This window comes from Rhinatrema bivittatum, chromosome 1 (genome assembly GCF_901001135.1).
Source record: "Rhinatrema bivittatum chromosome 1, aRhiBiv1.1, whole genome shotgun sequence".
NCBI lineage: Eukaryota > Metazoa > Chordata > Amphibia > Gymnophiona > Rhinatrematidae > Rhinatrema > Rhinatrema bivittatum.
The window spans coordinates 763,321,138-763,335,811 of record NC_042615.1 but is presented as its reverse complement, the minus strand read 5'-3'; the positions used below and the strand labels follow the sequence as shown (position 1 = coordinate 763,335,811).

Sequence of the window (14,674 nt, the reverse complement as noted above, 5' to 3'; positions counted from 1 at the left end):
CCTACGGAGTTTTTTACTCTCGGTGTCATTAAGATGCGTTTCCTGGATACAAGCTATATCGGCATGTAGACGTCGGAGATGGGATAGTACTTTTTTTCTTTTTACTGGTATTCCCAAACCATTTACATTCCAAGATATAAGTTTAGACAGTACTAACTATACAGGAGATTAATTAACCATAATGAAATATCCCACAAAGAAGCAAGAGGGGCCTCCCAGCTTAGCCCCCCTCTGCTAAGTCCCCTGCCACCACCCATAGGTGAGGTCAACGCCTCGAGGAAACCTGATTATAAATAATGCAAACTGTCCCCACCATGAGATAAAGAGCAACAGCATACCATAGCCATAAAAGAAAAACTTTCCATATGCCCTCCTCCCCCTCCCAACCATTTCTATGACTCCTGTTCCCTCCATCCCTTAGTCATCTCCTCCTTCCCCCACCCCACGTCCCCGTTTCCCCATTCCCCCCCTCCCAACAACCCTGCCCCGCAATCTCACGCCCCAACAACACACTCATCCACTCTAACCCCCTTTTCCCCTTTCCCCTGCCTATTTGTCTATCTCCTCCCTCCCTTTTGTCCCCTTCCCCAAAATTCAAAGTCAAAGTCAACAAACAATGCTCCTCGCTCCGGGCGAGGAGTCGGAGCCCGAGATAAGAGTGTACAGGCACCCTGCCGCTCCTTTGCGCTCCGTCCCTGCATCCGGTCATGAATGCCGTAGTTGGAATCTCACATTGGCCAGACCTCCTCTGTAGCACATTGTACTCCTCGTGGAGAGGTCCAAAATGTCCAGCCTGTAGGGCATTCTCATCCTCATTGTAAAAAGGAGCTTTCAACTTCCCCAGAGGATCTCCGCTGGCTGGAAACTGAACCATCCAAGCTGTAACTCACTCCGGCTGAGCCAGCGTCCTTCCCAGGGGGAGAGAGCAAAAGTAATCTGTACTTGCACAAATCGAACCGGGAACAGTAATAATTAACTTCTGAAACCACCACGCTCAGAGCTGAGTTACCAGCATGTCCCACTTGTAGCGGGCTTATGTGCCCTGTAGTCAGTTCGCTCCTTGCTGTAAGAATTTTTTAGCCTCATCTGGTGTTGCAAAGGATTGTATCTTCCCATCTACCCACACTTTTAATAGAGCCGGGAATTGGAGTGCAAATTTTATGTTCATTTCCACCAGTTTAGAACATATCGGAGAGAACTGATGCCTCAGCTGTGTTATCCTGGCTGAGTAATCTTGGGTGAGGCGGACTTTGTGATTTTTATATGTCAACTCTTTTTTAGCTCGGAAGGCTAGCCAGATTCTCTGCTGATGGGTTGCATTGAGAACCTTTGCGATTGCTATTCTTGGGTGCTGGTCTGTATTCCATTTTGGCCCTATTCTGTGGGCCCTTTCGATATGCAAATTGCCTTTGAGTTCGGGCAGACCCACTGCTTCCGGGAGCCATTCTTCCAAAAAGGACCCCAAGCCTTTGTCATCGACGGCTTCGGGGAGGCCCAAGAACCGCAGGTTCGCCCGCCTCGATCTATTTTCAAGGTCGTCCAACTTGTCTCTAAATTCCGTACGTGCCGCCTCGTGCTTCTGAATCATGGCCATGGCCGCCGCCATTTCGTCCTCCATGGTTGAGAGCCTGCCTTCCGCCTGCTCGATCCGTGGTCCCAGCTCTAACATCGCAGCACTCACCTCTGCCAGTTTAGAGTGTATGCTGGCAAGTTTTTCGTCAAGGGTGCCTGCAATAGTTTCCCGCAGAAGCTCCATGGTAAGTGGGATCGCCGGGTTAGGTTCCGACTCGCTGGGCGTCGCCGCCATCTTGGGCTCTCCTGGTTTGCTTCTGTCCTTCTCTTTGTCTTTTTTAGTACTCCTGGAGGCCATCGGCTGCGGCGATTTTTGCATATATCGTATAATCGACATAAGCAGGTGCTCTCCTTAGCAAAATTCAAGTGGTTCGAGGTGATTAGTGCAGTTAAATTCTGTGGGTAAGCGGCGGGGTGCCCGGAGCTGATGGGAAACACGTCCTTCTCAGCACATCACCCCACGTGACCTCTATGTACATTTTTATGTATTTTTTATCTTGTTTTTGGATTTCTTACATAAAATGTATGTGTTTATTTTGTGGCTGATAGTTATCTTTATATTTTGGATTTATTTGGTGCTCTTGCTGTTGCGCTGGAGGTGGACCCTTGGCCTGGTGCAGGATTGGACCCAGAGAGCGCCTGCCACCAGGAGGCGGAGCACACGAGGAGACAGAGGCTAGCTAGAGCTTTGGCAATAACACTCTGGGGTTTCTGCAGGTTGAGCCCTTGGGTACCTGGACTGCCTGGACTTAGGTGGGCCTCAGAGGGTCTCCCGGAGAGGTAGCGGAAGGGTGTGCCCACCACAAGCAAGGGTGCACGGCTAATGCAGAGAGGATGGACTAGACCCGAACTGGAAGCTCTGTAGACCTCAGGGAGGTAACAGTTCAGGAAGGTTCTCCGGTCGAGGCAGGCAGCTCCTGCGGGTCTAGTCAGGTGAAGGTCGTGGGTGGATTCCAAGCAGGTTGGTCTGATAGTTATGGTAGGCCAGAAGAGAGTGTCCAAGTGAAGTGCAAGGGTCAGAGCCAGAGTATCAGTCCAGAAATCGTCAGCCAAAGCAGGGGTCAATACCAAGGTCAGCCCGAGCGTAGTTAAGGCAAGCGAGGGTCGGTTCCAGGCAGCAGATTTATTTATTTATTTATTTAACAGTTTTATATACCGACCTTCATAGTAAATAACCATATCGGATCGGTTTACAATTAACAAGAATAAAAACTGGGGTAACTATTCAAGTAAACGAAAGATAAACAGTAGGTAGGAATGAGTCAAAGTTTCAATCAACAGGGAAGAGAATTTGGAAGCTTGCAACAAGCTGGAAAGAAGATAAGGCAGATATGGTTAGGCATGCAGTGGTTAGCTCCAGGCAACAGACAAGAGAATGGTCAGGCAGGCAGAGATCAGTACCAGAGATTAGTCCGAGGAGGTACTACCTGAGTAAGGATAAAAGGAATACACAGAGACGCTGGAACAAGGAGACCTGGAAAAAGGAGACACTTGGAACAGGATTATGCAAGCTTACTACACCACAGTGTCGACCCGATTGCCAAGGCGAGGTCCTGGGAACAGGGCCTCACTATATATATGGCTTTCAAGTGATGTCATCCATCAGTGCCTCCATTGGTGTTCCCTCACTTGGCCCTTTAAATCAGAGCATGTCGGCTGCGCGTGCGCCTAGGGGCGGGGTCAAGGCGGCCGAAGACACAGAGCCCCGACGGGAGCTACTCTGCGAGGCCTGCAGCATGGTGAAAGCCGGAGAGGGCCATGGTAAGTGATGGAGATGACAGGAGCAGGCAGCAATGGCGAAACCGGAGCTAGTTGAGGGCAGCGCAAGGTGAGCAAGCCTGGTCACGGCACCCATGCGGCCGGGGCACGCAACAGTTGCATTTCTTTCTTTGTTATGTATTGATGGGATTAAAATAAAAATGTTTTTATCTGTATGATATTTATTTTTGTGTGGCTTTATATTTTTATTCTTTATAAGTAGCTAAACATTTTGAAACCATAATGCTTATTCTTCCCAAATTTGTAGCCAGTGTGATGCTTTTAGCACTTAAAAATTCACATAGCCCCAGAGGATGATCAAAACAAATTAGCAGGGGCGGAGTCCTGCTCCAACAATCACTCTTCACCCTCCCTGCACTCCAGCTGATCCCCTCTCTCAACCTCTACAGGACCTCTTCTCTTAATCTTATTCAAACAAGCATACTCTTAATCCCTTCCTTGTCTCTTCCGACCTCCCAGCCTCCATTACTCCGGTCTCCATTACTCCAGGTTCCATTACCCCAGTTTCCATAACTACAACTATTTAACCCTGTCACTACCTAACTTACCTATAGTCTTCTCTGGTAAACCCCAAATATTATTCATTGTCACTACAATTTGCTGCAACAGCTAATGCTTTTGACTGTCATACAGTTTTGTAAATATATTATGTAATATAGTTGCTATAGCAACAAAGTTTTAAGTTTTTTGCTGTATTCTTCCTGCTAACACTTTGACTTGGCCCCTTAGACCGTTCCACTTTCTCACCCAGAGATGTTCTGGCGGGTCCACTGTGTGACCTGTTCAATAGATTCCTAGAAACGGGAGTGGTACCGAGAGATTGGAGAAAAGCGGTGGTGGTCCCGCTTCACAAGAGTGGGAACAGAGAGGAGGCTGACAACTACAGACCAGTTAGCCTCACTTCAGTGGTGGGAAAAGTAATGGAGTCACTGCTGAAAGAGAGAATAGTGAAATATCTACAGTCCGGAGAATTGACGGACCAGAGGCAACATGGATTCACCAGGGGAAGATCCTGTCAGACAAATCTGATTGACTTTTTTGACTGGGTAACCAAGGAATTGGATCAAGGAAGAGTGCTCGATGTCATCTACTTGGATTTCAGCAAAGCTTTTGATACGGTTCCGCACAGGAGACTGGTGAATAAAACGAGAAGCTTAGGAGTGAGTGCCAAAGTGGTGACCTGGATTGCAAATTGGTTGACAGACAGAAGACAATGTGTGATGGTAAATGGTACTTTCTCTGAAGAGAGAGCGGTTTTAAGTGGTGTACCACAAGGATCGGTGTTGGGACCGGTCCTGTTCAATATCTTTGTGAACGACATTGCGGACGGGATAGAAGGTAAGGTTTGTTTTTTTGCGGATGACACTAAGATCTGCAACAGAGTGGACACGCCGGAAGGAGTGGAGAGGATGAGACGGGATTTAAGGAAACTGGAAGAGTGGTCGAAGATATGGCAGCTGAGATTCAATGCCAAGAAGTGCAAAGTCATGCATATGGGGAGTGGAAATCCGAATGAACTGTATTTTATGGGGGGGGGGGGGGGAAGGCTGATGTGCACGGAGCAGGAGAGGGACCTTGGGGTGATAGTGTCTAATGATATGAAGTCTACGAAACAATGCGACAAGGCGATAGCAAAAGCCAGAAGAATGCTGGGCTGCATAGAGAGAGGAATATCGAGTAAGAAAAGGGAAGTGATTATCCCCTTGTACAGGTCCTTGGTGAGGCCTCACCTGGAGTACTGTGTTCAGTTCTGGAGACCGTATCTACAAAGAGACAAAGACAAGATGGAAGCGGTACAGAGAAGGGCGACCAGGAAGGTGGAGGATCTTCATCGGATGACGTACGAGGAGAGACTGAAGAATCTAAATATGTACACCCTGGAGGAAAGGAGGAGCAGGGGTGATATGATTCAGATTTTCAGATACTTGAAAAACTTTAATGATCCAAAGACAACGACAAACCTTTTCCGTAGGAAAAAAATCAGCAGAACCAGAGGTCACGAGCTGAGGCTCCGGGGAGGAAGACTAAGAACCAATGTCAGGAAGTATTTCTTCACGGAAAGGGTGGTGGATGCCTGGAATGCCCTTCCGGAGGAAGTGGTGAAGTCTAAAACTGTGAAGGACTTCAAAGGGGCGTGGGATAAACACTGTGGATCCATCAAGTCTAGTGGGCATAAATAGAGAGGAGGCAGCAAACACTGTACGGAGCGGCAGTAGCCACTGAGGCATTCACGGAGCGGGATGCCAGTGGCCAGTAGTTGGTGTTCTACCTTCAGGCAGCAAAACACTGCACGGAGCGGCAGTAGCCACTGAGGCATTCACGGAGCGGGATGCCAGTGGTCAGTAGTTGGTGTTCCACTTTCATGCAACAAAACACTGCATGGAGCGGCAGTAGCCACAGAGGCATTCACGGAGTGGGATGCCAGTGGCCAGTGGTTGGTGTTCCACCTTCACGGAGCGGAAGGATGGAGGGCTGCCATCTCAAAAAAACCCAAAAACAAACAAACAAGCAAACAAAACAGGGGTGGGTAAGGGGCAGGGGTGGCCTGCTGGTTGCGGCGGTTGCTACCCCTGATTGAGTTGGATGTTCACTAGGATGGCGCTGCTCTCTGCATTGGTGGAGGGGTGGAAGGGAATTAGGGCCGGAGGGTGCTGGAAGCCAATAGAGACGGGTGGGAGGGAGAAAAAGGGGGGGGGGGGGGAAATGGATAAACTGCGTAGCTTGCTGGGCAGACTGGATGGGCCGTTGGTCTTCTTCTGCCGTCACTTCTATGTTTCTATGTTAATTTCCTTATGATTCCCTATTAATTGTAACTTTTTATTCTTCATTTCTCTCTACTAGTTTTTTGACTTCCCAGTTGTATGTGAACCGATGTGATATTCATTTGAATGTCGGTATATAAAAGTTATAAATAAATAAATAAATCTCCTCCCCTCCAGCAAACCCCCTCTGTCAACCATCATACCTCTCACTTCACCAGCACATCCCTTTTCTCTCAGCTCCTCCAGTCCTTTTCATATCCCCCAGCTGATCCTGTCTCACCCCCAAGCCCGCTTATAACCACCAACTGATTTTCTGTCATCCCCTCCCTTTCCTCCCATCTCTATTCCATCCTCATTCTCAACCCCATCCCCTCTTCCCAGCCATTACTTCTATCACAGCCTCCCAGGTAATCATCCTCACACTCCATCAGCTCCTGTTTACTCCTAGGGGAATAATGAGCAACTACAGTACAGCATTTCCCTCCTGTGTAGAATTTTATTTTTTGTGCAGAATTTGGAGAGGTCCAATGGGCCACGAATATAGCCCAACCTGCTCGCAGCTGAAGATGATGGAGGCCCTGTGGGCCATGAGCGGAGCCCATTCCGCTTGTGGCCAAGGATCAGTGAACAGAGAGGCCCAGGAGACGCACCTGCAGCTGATGATATTGACATGGCCTGAGTGTGTGTGTGTGTGTGTGTGTGATTTGGAGCCTGTGTGCCTGAGTGAGGGTTTGTGTAAGAGAGGGATTTTGTGAGGGTGTGTGTTTGTGTGTGAGAGTCCACGTGAATGGGGTACGTGGGAAAAAGGGAGCCTAGGTGCAGGTTTGCGAGAGATGGAACCTGTGTGAGGGTATGTCGGTGTGTATATGAGAGCGAGCCTGTATGAGGGGGTGTGAGAGAGAGAGAGAAAGGGAACTTGTATGAAAGGGTGTGTATGTGCAAGAGAGAGGGAGCCTGTGTGAGGATCTATGTGTGTGTGTGTGTGTGAGTGTGCTATAAAAAAGAAGGGAGCCTGTGTGAGGATGTGTATGTGTGAGATAGGGACAGGGGGAGCTCATATGAGGGGGTTTGTTTGTGCAAGAGAGAGAGGGAGCTTGTGTGTATATGTGAAAGAGGAAGGGAGCCTGTGTGAGGATGTGTATTTGTGAGAGAGAGTAGGCTAGATTTATCATTTTGCGGCCCTGGCTCCCAGCTCCTACGGCGCAGGTGGATGAAGCGGCGGACAGGCTTTGGGATCGCCAGCTCGTGGTCTGGAGGTTGTCTGGAGAGCGCGCGGGGATTTAAATCCCCTCCTGGTCACACTTGTAGTGACGTCGGCGGTGGCGCGGTCGGATAGCTGTAAGTTTTTTTGGCCTCGTGGCCGTCGGTGGGCCGTCGGTGGTAGGGCGAGTGTTGCGGGCCTTGTCTATACTTGTCTATAAATTAGCGGCCTCTATACTTCAATTGGAAAAACAACTGAAGCAGGCCAAGCAGAAACTTAATTCTCAACCCACTCGGGAGAACCGTGCCTCCTTCTACTCTATTCGGAATATATTGCACGAATATATTCAACAAAAAACTCAGAAAAGTCTTCTTTATTATAAATATAAGTTCTTTCATTTTGGAAATAAAGCTGGCAAACTCCTGGCGGGTCTTGTAAAATCTTGGGAAGGAATGACTTATATCAAGGCTTTAAAAAATGATAGGGGGCACCTTAAAACATCTGCCTGGGACATTGATGAAATTTTCACTCGGTATTATCAGGCGTTTTATACAGTGGAGCCGGTCAACCGGGCAGCCGTTCAAGCCTACGTGGCTGCACTCCACCTTCCCCAAGTTACTAGTGCAGACTTACAGATGCTCAATGCACCCATAAGTAAACTTGAAGTTGAAGGGTCAATAAAGATCACTGCATTAGGCAAATCTCCAGGACCTGATGGTCTCACTAATGAATTGTTTAAGATTCTTAGTGACCAGCTTAGTGCCCCCATTCAACGGGTTTTTGATTCGTTGTCCCAGGAAAATTGCCCGGGCTGGCAAGCGAATCGTGCCACTATAGTTGTTCTGCCTAAGCCGGGCCGAGACCCTGAGCTCCCGGGTTCCTATAGGCCTATTTCACTTATTAATTGTGACCTCAAATTGATGACCAAGATTATGGCTGACCGCCTGGCATCTTTTTTGTACAAACTTATCTCTGCTCCGCAGGTGGGTTTTGTCAGAGGCAGACAAGCGGTCACAAATGTTCAGAGGGTTTTAGCCTCATTAGCTCACTCCACCTCTCATGATTTAAATACCCTCCTTGTAAGCTTTGATGCCGAAAAGGCCTTCAATAGGGTCAACTGGACCTTTTTATTTGAGACTCTTCGCCATTATGGTTTTCAGGATCCTTTCTTTCCTTTCTCACGACTATCTATAAAGCTCCACAGGCTAATATTTGGGTTAATGGCGACTTCTCTTTGGATTTCCCTCTCTATAGGGGAAAGAGGCAAGGTTGCCTCTATCCCCGTTGCTTTTTGTGCTCACTCTAGATCCCCTCCTGCGACTACTGGAAACCACAGAGGCGGTAGAGGGTATACCCATAGGTCCCTGCATGTTTAAATCGGCGGCCTTTGCTGATGACCTCCTGCTATACCTGGTGAATCTGGCTCAGTCCTTGCCAATTGCTCTTCAGATTATCCAGACATATGGTCGGCATGCCGGTTTAAAACTTAACTTAGATAAATCGGAGGCATTACCGATAGGGGCCACAGTGTGCGCAAACTGGGTTGGGGACTTCCCTTTGAGATGGGCTTCCAGAAAAATAAAGTACTTAGGGATATGGTTGCCTAATGATATTCAGGAGTTATATGAGGTTAATATACCTGTCTTGCAAGATAAAACTGACACCTCACTGTTGTCTTGGAGACATCTGCCGCTCTCTCTTATTTGTCGTATCCACTTGTTAAAAATGACTGTGCTTCCCCGCTGGTTGTATGTTTTGAATGTTCTCCCACTACTATTGAAAAGATCTACTTTGCTGCATTATCAACAGTCTGTGACTAAATTCCTATGGGGTGGTAAGAAACCGAGATTTGCTATAAGACACTTGATGCGCCCCGTCAAGGCAGGGGGCTTCGGCCTTCCGGATTTAAAAGTCTATGGTTACACAGTCAATCTACGCCATATTGGAGACTGGCTTTTGGACACTGAATTCTTTTCTGATACACACCTTGAGGCTCAGCTTTTGGCTCCGATATCCGCCAGATATGCCCTGCACACGGCGGGATCTATGTTGCCCACAGGTATCAGCTCGGGACTACTATTGCGACCTTTGCTAGGGACATGACGGTGGCTCTTGTGCAAATGCTCTTTGTCAACGGAGTCATCACCTTATTTACCCTTGTGGGGCAATGCAGCGTTTCCAGCTGGCATGGGTATGTCTTGCTTCATGTTGTGGGAGCAGAAAAATCTGAAATGCATTGACCAATTGTTTGAAGCGGATGGCTCAATCATGGATTTTCCCACTCTTTGCCAAACATTTGGGATCCCTCCTACTGACTACCTGCAATTTTATCAAGTTCGTCATTACCTCCATACCCAAAGAGACTTGGACGTCACCAACCCTAATTGGTCCTTCTTACGGGAATGGTTCAACGTCGATCATCCTAAGAAACACTCTATTTCTTTTTATTATAAATATTTGGAATCTCGTCATAAACCTTGGACTACAGACACGATACGTCTTAAGTGGCAGATGGACCTTTCCCAAGTCATTCTACCGGCTATGTTCAAGAAGGCTGTCTTACTTACTCCACAGGTGATTATCAATACCTTATTACGGGAAACCCGTTACAAGAGCCTATATCGGATGTACATCTCGCAACATCAGGCATTTAAGGCAGGGATCACAGCTACTGAAAACTGTATTAAGTGCCACGCACCAGGAGCTCACTTGAGCCATGCTCTCTGGAGGTGCCCCAATATACAGTGGTTTTGGAAACAGGTGTTCCGCTATCTTAGAACCGTCCTCTCCATTGTGATTCCGTATTCTCCGCTCGTGGCGTTGTTTGGCATCTTCCCTCCTACCTATCAGGGCCCTGCCATACAATCACTTTGGATCACGAAACACCTTCTGTTGGCCTGCAAGGGCATCCTGGCAGAACCCTACAGATCCTTATCTGATGGCATGGCAAGCTCAGTCTTGCAAATGCTTACCTTGGAAATTCTCCCTACGACCCAGATGTCTCCAAATGCCAGATGGAAATTACGCATCATATGGATGCCATACATTATGTCTCTCCGTCGGGACTCTAAGAATCAGTTTCCTAATCGCTTGGACCTGTGACTTGTCATAGTGACCACACCTTTGTTTATTCTCACTATTTCAAAGATTTTGCATTATTGGACTTTGAGACTGAGCACTTTGTTGGTAGGAGTATTTCCTGTTTTGGTTGCCATCTATCAGTGCTGGGGGGGGGGGGGGGGGGGGAGAGGGGAGGGTGGGTGGGTATAGGGTGACTTGTTCTTATGTTTTTGTGCATTTGATCGGTTATGGTTATGGTATGTAACAGAACCAATTATGTACCATACGTTATCTTTGTGTTTTCTATTCTATGCCTCAAAACTCAAACATGATTTCAAATAAATTAGGGCCTGTGCTAATAAAGAGGCGCTAGGGACACTAGCGCGTCCCTATTGACGGAAGTGACGGCTGTCAGCGGGTCTGACAGCTGACGCTTAATTTTACCGGCGTCGGTTGTCAAACCCGCTGACAGCCATGGGTTCAGAACACGGACACCGGCAAAATTGAGCGTCCATTTTCTAAAAGAAGATTTTTATATTTTTTATTTTTGGGGCCTCCATTTAATATCGCTATGGTATTAAGTTGAAGGGTGTACAGAAAAGCAGCTTTTTCTGCTTTTCTGTACACTTGCCCTGTGCTGTCTGAAATTAACTCCTGCCTTTGCCTTTGGCAGGAGTTAATTTCTGAGAGCAAAATGTGCGGCTTGGCCACACATTTTGCTTTCTGTAGTGTGGGTGAATACCTAATAGGCTCATCAACATGCATTTGCATATGATGAGCGCTATTAGTTTTTTTTGGGGGGGGGTTGGCCGCACGTTTTCCATGCGCTATTACCCCTTACCATATAAGGGGTAATAATAGCGCGTTAAAAACGCATGTCCAAACGGGGGCTAACGGTGCGCTTAGCCGAGCGCACCATTGTGTATTGGCCTGAGTGTGTTGCTTTGTCTCAGCTCAGGGTTTGGATAGTATTGCATACAGGAACTGCTTTCCTCTCAGGCCTGGTCTGATTATCCCCTCCTGGATCCTAGCTCTTATTCATCCCATGCTGGGCCCTGCCCACAGAGCTCTCTCTCTCTCAAGGGGAATTAAGATGAACCAGGCACCCAGCCTGTTCCTACACAGGTTTAAGAGAGAAAATAGGTTCACTGCCTCACAGAGCGGCTGTATGAGAGAGGGGTCAAATTCTGGGAGTGGAGATAGTGGAAAGGCTTGAGCCTGGAGGGGGAGGGAAGAGATAGAGGAGAGTGGAGGCATTAGAGCACGAGAGAACAGAGTCCACTGAACTACCTTCCCCCATTGACGAACCAGTTAAGGGAGTCAAGGTCAAGCGCTCCTTCTGACACAACTTTATCCAGGCCCCTCATCAGGCTAGTAAAATTAGACAAAGGCAATTCTCCCTGAGCTTCCAAGCAGAGCTGGCACAAGTTAGAGGGAACACCAGGCTGAGATGTCCAAATATGACAAGCAGGACAGAGGGTAAGGCGCTTAGGCTTCTTAGCTATAGGTGCCATCAGTCTGTCAGTATGCTTAACAGGTGACTAAAAGGTGTGTGTCCAGCTGAATCCGTGCTGTAAAAAATATGCGCCAAAATTTAGGTGTCCAAAATTTAAGCGCACAATCCCTTACCTCAATGAATGCCCAAAAACTGAGTGCCCTCAATGTCTGCCCAGATTGTGTGTATAGGAAAGTGTGTGCCCAAATTAAATGCACCCAAGCAGGCATCCAACTAAGCATCCAAAAACTGGGTGCACCACTGGATGCACAGCCAGATGCACTCGTATGAACCAACAGTCCTAAAAAGTATAGCCTAACGTTTGGAAAATACACAAAAACGTTGCCGCAGCCTAACACGTGGCACCCAGAGAAAAGCCTAAGAGCAGGGCCTAGCCCAAAAGAGCTGCTCAACCCACCAGGCTGCCCACGTCCATTAAACTCCCTCGGAGGTGGGAACAAATGTTGGATCGGTGCGCTGAGCACGGAGACCAGAGGAAGGAGGAAGCCCTACAGAAAACCCCTCCTTCTCTGTTCTCTTTCTTTTTTTTTAAGCTTTACCTGTACTCAGCCCATCCCAGCAGAATACAGAGTCAGTCTCTGCTTTGGGGGGAGAGGGCATATACCGTCACGGCCACACTTGGCTTCCTGCACCCACTGCCTTTTAGCTGTTTTAACAGCTAAGTCCAAGCCGGCAGCAACATCAGCTACTGAACCAAGGCACTCGTCTGTGGGACCTTGGAAATCACCTCAGAAATTCTCAACTGGGGGAGGGACCATTTGTTATCACAGCAGGAGAGCTGGGCGAATTAAATTTCCTTCTATTTTTCTCCTTCTAAAACTTGAAGCAATCCGAGAACAAGCAGATGCTTGTTCTCCATCTGCTGGAGACGGAGAATAGTGGCAGGCTGATGTCACTGCAGGGGTATATATACTGTGATGTCAGCTTTGTTCTGTCTCCATCTGCTGGTAGAGATGCATAGCCCATGGTTCTCGATTCTTCTATCTGGACATTAAGAAATAGATGTTATTTTATCATGGCTGACCATCTTCTCGATTGGCTGTGATAAAATACTTACATCAAATTTCCTATTTATGACCTTCTTTGCATGCAAATCTTTTAAATAAATAAATGTGGGTGGGTGCCAGGACAGGGACATGCAAAATATTGTGTTTTTATTGACTTAAGAAAGTCAACTTTCTTATTTATCTGTCAAAATCTCATGTACAGAGAAGAGGCAGAGTTAACAGCACACACATATAGCAAAATCACAACAAAAAAGGGATGTGCAGCATGCAAATTTTTCTGAACAATTTAATATATCAGAAAATTGTTCAGAAAAATTTGCATGCCGCATTCCGCACATGCCGCACATGCCTTTTTTGTTGTGATTTTCCTATATGTGTGTGCTTTTAACTCCGTCTCTCCTCCATACATGAGATTTTGACAGATAAATACGAAAATTGACTTTCTTAAGTCAATTACCTAAAGATGTTACAAAGTTGTAAATGATATATTAAATTTCTTGCACATTTCTAGTGTGCAAATGTAAAATAAATAATTTTTTTGGCTGCTATATTATTGTTCAGAAAAATTTGCATGCTGCACATCCCTTTTTTGTTGTGAAAATCCCATGTACATCTTTAGGTAATTCTTTTTCTGGCTCAACTAAACAACATATCACAACTTAAAAAGAAACCACTATTCTCCACAACCAATGTAATTAGTACAATTCTGTATGTATGTAACAGTCAACATTGTTTACATTTTAAAAATGCATTGAATAATGGATGTGTTTTTTCCTTTGTTTTTTAAGGAGATGACTACAAATATACAGCATCCATGACCATTAGAAATCTGGTGAATAAATTAAGGAAAATAAATGATGAAAATACAATTGAAGACACTGAAAAAAAGGTTCTGCTCTAATAGAAAAATCCATTCTGTGCTTTTCCAAGAATTTCCACTGTGCATTCCTATTGCAACTTCTTATTGAGTATGTTTCTCAACTTGTACAATTTTAAAAAAATTTCAACTTCATTATTAATAATTAAATAAATATATTAGAACATCTATTGCATTTTTTCCCTTTTTTTCACATTTTCTCTTTAAGTGCTGACAATTAAGTACAGAAAACATAATTTGTAGAAATACATTTGCAGGGTTATGTTTTCTTCATGAGCTTGTTAGAGTCATATATTGCCCCAATGATACAGATTACAAAACTGCCATAGGGGATATTTATTGTTACTAAATTTCTCAACATGAATACTAACAAAGAAAGCAATATTATCTGTAATATCAAATGTTGTTAAAATTCTGCTTACTCATGACCCTGACATACTAGTTTAGCCTGCAACGATTCTGGTATGTTCAACAGAAAAAGAGTAATTTCAAGACTTACCAGAGAGCAATGCTGCTCATAGTCATGTTCCCTATTCACATTTGTAAAATGATTGCTTGTATAACTTCAAAGTAGCAAATAACAGGAATACAGAAAAACACCCAAAGTTGAGACAAGAATTTAAAAACAAGAGAAAAGGAAAGCAAAAAATATACAACTGATGAAATGTATATTAGGAAGACAAAAATGTAGTTTCAGTTAGTTTATTTGTTTCGTAGGTTACAATAATTTATTTGGTTCATTTCAGACAAAATTTGTATTCCATTTATTCATTTTATTTGTTCATTTCCCATTAAATCAAAGGAGAAAGCAAGGCAGTGTATTTTGGGCTCCAAATTAGGGTTTTCTAGTCATTTAAAAACATAAGAACATGCCATACTGGGTCAGACCAAGAGTCCATC

The 14,674-nt window shown here is 45.8% G+C and overlaps 1 protein-coding gene across 1 annotated transcript in view; it reads left to right on the top strand.

The window, feature by feature from the left end:
- Positions 1-13,880, top strand: part of LOC115082261 (O-acyltransferase like protein-like) — an 80,730-nt gene extending 66,850 nt beyond the window's left edge. The window contains exon 8 of the mRNA XM_029586511.1: positions 13,686-13,880. The gene's annotated coding sequence lies outside the window, so the exon portion shown is untranslated. The remainder of the gene's footprint in view (positions 1-13,685) is intronic.
- The last annotated feature ends 794 nt before the right edge of the window (positions 13,881-14,674 follow it).